Here is a 1,258-nt window from a genome sequence, read left to right as displayed (position 1 = left end):
ATGACACACCATCGGTAGTGTGCCCATGCTTTTGGTGGAAAGTGCAATATTTGAACTTATCTAAATTCTTCATGTCCTGATAATTATTGGCTTTACGAGGAGGCTTGATGAGCTTTGCATTTAGGATTTCTTTGATTATTTCCTCCTTCTTGGTGTTGAATTGTATATATGAGTCATAATAGGGAGTTAGCTTGAAAGTCTTTTTGTTGTCCCGAGATTTATCTTTGTCCTTATTATTGTGGATTTTTTCCGATTTCCTAGCCTGACGGAGCTCCTCAATCTTCATTTGACCTTTAGCCTTCTCCCAAAACTCGGCGAGTGTTTTTGGTTTTGCTACGGTGATTGCTTTTTGAAATTTTTCTGGCCAAAATCTGCTCTTGATGGCGTGCAAATGCACCTCATGGTGAAGATTTGGAATAGTAATTGCCACCTTCATAAAACGAGTAATATAGTCTTTCAGACTTTCGTTTTGTCCTTGTTTGATTGTGTTCAAGTAGTCAAAATCATGTAGATAAATGGAAGATGCAGCAAACTGATCTTCATAAAGCTTCGCTAATTTCTGAAAATGAGAAATAGAATCTACAGGCAAAAAACAAAATCAATCAAGTGCAGGACCATCTAAAAAGGTAGGAAAACAACGACATAAAACAGGGTCAAAAACACTGTGTACTATCATACTATACCAGAATTTCTAGATATGATTCTTTGGGTCGCCCAATCCATCGTAGGGAGTTAAGGTCGTGGTAAAGTGAACCTCTTGGGCTTTTGAAAATTCATGACATCAGCAGTGAATAGACCAACGACATTATCCAATTCATCGTCTTTGTCGGCTTGTCGATCTTCTTCTTGTCATTGAGTTTCAGAAACGTGCGTTGGATCATAATTGTGTTCCTCATCCACTAGCCCCTCGTTATGATCATCATTATTTTCAATCCGAGCATTGGTCAACTCGACTATTTGGTTTGCCATTTTTTGATTTTCTTCTGCCATATGTTGATTGACCTGTTGTTACTTGGTTACCATCCGGAGAAGCTCAGATGGTGTTGGAAGAGGTTGGTCAGCCATAGGCGAACAAAGGAATTTTGAGGCCTAAAAAAAAAAATTTATTTCTTAGGTCCCACGGTGGGCGTCAATTGTTCTTGCTTGATGATTGATGTATAACTTGTCCTTTGACTATTTACTCTGAGTTTCTTTATAGTAGTTATTTTTAAAAAAATTATATTAAAATATTAAAATTCAACGAATAATCCCACAAATC

This window comes from Arachis duranensis, chromosome 8 (assembly GCF_000817695.3).
Source record: "Arachis duranensis cultivar V14167 chromosome 8, aradu.V14167.gnm2.J7QH, whole genome shotgun sequence".
In the NCBI taxonomy this organism is placed as follows: Eukaryota; Viridiplantae; Streptophyta; class Magnoliopsida; order Fabales; family Fabaceae; genus Arachis; species Arachis duranensis.
Note: the sequence above shows the minus strand (reverse complement) of the source record.